Source organism: Parambassis ranga, chromosome 21 (assembly GCF_900634625.1).
Source record: "Parambassis ranga chromosome 21, fParRan2.1, whole genome shotgun sequence".
NCBI classification, from domain to species: domain Eukaryota; kingdom Metazoa; phylum Chordata; class Actinopteri; family Ambassidae; genus Parambassis; species Parambassis ranga.
This window is the reverse complement of record NC_041041.1, coordinates 3,376,100-3,378,881: the sequence shown is the minus strand read 5'-3', so window position 1 is coordinate 3,378,881 and position 2,782 is coordinate 3,376,100. Positions and strand designations below refer to the sequence as shown.

The 2,782-nt window shown below is 44.0% G+C and overlaps 1 non-coding gene across 1 annotated transcript; it reads right to left on the bottom strand.

The window, feature by feature from the left end:
- Positions 1 to 2,423: 2,423 nt before the first annotated feature.
- On the bottom strand, positions 2,424 to 2,505 carry trnas-uga (transfer RNA serine (anticodon UGA)). The gene has a single exon. It is a non-coding gene; the product is annotated as a tRNA-Ser (tRNA).
- Between the last annotated feature and the right edge of the window lie 277 nt (positions 2,506 to 2,782).

The following is a 2,782-nucleotide window of genomic DNA, read 5'->3' as shown; positions in this document are numbered from 1 at the left end:
CTCAGCAGGTTTACTGAAAACCTGCTTTCAACTGAAAATCTGTCCATGCTGTCAAGACCAGTTTGTATTTTCCATGTAGAATCATACATAACAGGACATAACGGCTCCTTCTAGTACATACAAATATTATGAAAAAGAATATTAAACCAGCACCATCCAGTCACACCTTTTACACAGCTTGGCCTATAATATATATATAATGGATGCTGAGGAGCTCACTATAGATGTCAGGAGGAAAACCACACCACACATGCCCCACCAGGTGGAGTCAGCCCTGATGGCCTGATGTGGACCGCACCAACCTCCCTCAGCACAACAGCATCTCCACTTCCTGCACCAGAGGAGGAGAGTAAACCTGACCATCAGAAGCATCCAGACCAGCTGCGCTGCCTCAGACCAGCAGTGTCTCCACAGAGCTGTGAGTTTAGAGCAGTAAGTCACGCAGACCTCTTTCTCCCATCCACACAACAGCTCTGGTTGACATGTTGTGTGAGCAGAGCCCCCAAAATAATCAGAAACTCACCCTGCTCTCACCCTGTGGATATGCTACCGCAGCATGCGACGCAAAGTCCACCACCAGGCTGAAAAAAAAAGCTTCTTCTTCCTGCAGGCTGTGAAGCTACGCGACTCTTTAAAATCATACAAACACACTGTTCTGTCTGCTGAAATAATCACTCTTCAGCACTTTAGGCCGCTACACTGGGCAATAACTCACTGACTGTACACGGACCTCTGCCCTTATGTCTGGTATCTAGACTAATACACCTCAAAACTGGCATTTGCACATCTGTTACACTGCACATATCATTTATGTTGAAGTAACACACTAATCATAACTGATTGCACAATGAAAGCAGAAAGGTATACATTTATATGCTAGTTAATATGTTAATTAATACATAGAGTGTAATAAACTGACTCTAATCCAGTGCAAATTGTTGTTATTTAATCTCAGCCTTAATGTTTTTTTTTAATTGGGGCTTTTATTTTGAAAAGGTCATAGGAAACTGACAGTGACCTTCAAAAAAAAAACAATAGAGGACAACCTAGAAATATATTACAGGTTACACTCGACAGCAGTTACCTCTGTGAAATTGATTTTTGATTATTATTGATTAGTGATGGCAGACTGTTCATAGTGGAGTGAAACAGTCAGAATCTTGAAGCTCAGAAAGCAACACAGAGCGTGTTTGCATGGATTTTAATCCTCTCATGTGTACAACTGACATCATATTGTATGGTTTACATACCGCAGCAGGGATTAGACACACACATGCGCACACACACACACAGCGGGCAGGTTGTTCTGTCGGTCCAACCTTCAATCCAGGACACTGTGACTTCAGTTCTGTCTTTAAATAGCTGCTCCGCTCCACCAGGACCTGACACCTACTGCTCAAGGTGAAACTCACGACTATTGCACCGAAATCCAGGACTGAACCTCCAGCGCTAAATGCTAACAAAGTCACCCGAGACCCAAAGGGAGAGGGGGTGGCTGTCACTAATGAGCCACCTCAGTGTGCCTCCACCGGCCGCTGCACAGCAGAAGAAGACAAAGAACTGGAACTTGTCTCCGCCTGCTGATGCTTCTTTTAATCAGTATATGCAGATGCTGCTGCACATTTGGAGACCGACACAGGAAATGCAGCAGCAGAGCATCACAAAGCTTCAACACTCCTGCTTTATAACAACTGAGCAAACATGTGGAATTAATATAAAAAACTAATTCTGTTTCCTGTCTGAACAGGAAACATCACAGAGATAAACCAGATGTTCCTCCATTACAGACTGTCAGGGATTACCACACACACACACAATACACTGCATGTAGGTTACCCAGCAGGCTCTGCAGGATTTGATGAGACATGATTGGTTGAGCCAGAAGGGGATTGTGGGATTGGGATTATAATCCACAGATAAGCGTGAATGGGTGTGTGTAGAGAGTGGGTAGTTGGGGGTTGTAGCTCTGTTAGTATAATCTGAGATCTAATAATAGAGATTACCACTCTCACGCCTCTGAACATTCACTGACAGCCATCTGACTTCCTCCTCCTCCTCCTCCTCCTCCGAAGTGGCCCTCAGAAAAAAAACCTCATCTGACCTCTGTGTGTGTGTGAGGTGAACATCACTGCATTTTATACCATTCAAGGTACACATTACTGTATGATGTAATCTGAATTCATATTAATTGAGAAACCTTCATTAGTCCCACAATGGGGAAATTGTTTAAGGCAGCCCAGCAAAGAGCACCATACACCAGTGAGTACACTGGAGGCTATGCGGGTAAAGTGCCTTGGCCAAGGACACACAACAGTGACTAGGGAGGAGTTGGGATTGAACCACCAACCTTCCGGTTATTGGACAACCCTGCTCTACCACTGAGCCACTGCTGCCCAAAATGGCTGAAAAGTTTGCGAACTCTTCGCTGTGAGCAGGGTTTGAACCTGCGCGGGGAGACCCCATTGGATTTCAAGTCCAACGCCTTAACCACTCGGCCATCACAGCTACATATAGGTGTGTACTGTAGTTTTGCACAGCTAGCAGCTAAAATCAGCATTACCAAATTTGGCTAGACAGGATTTTGCTTGAGGAGTGTTGACAGCATGTAAAGCCTACAATATAAAGTTCAGTTTTTTCTGATTTGTTTGTCTGAAATCTTTTTCTAAAGATATGTGATTTGTGACAAATGGCTGCAGATCATCCACAGGGTGCTTTTGAGGAGGAGTGAAAGGAGCTAAATGGTTAAAATAATTATTTATCATTTAATCTGATGTGGACACAG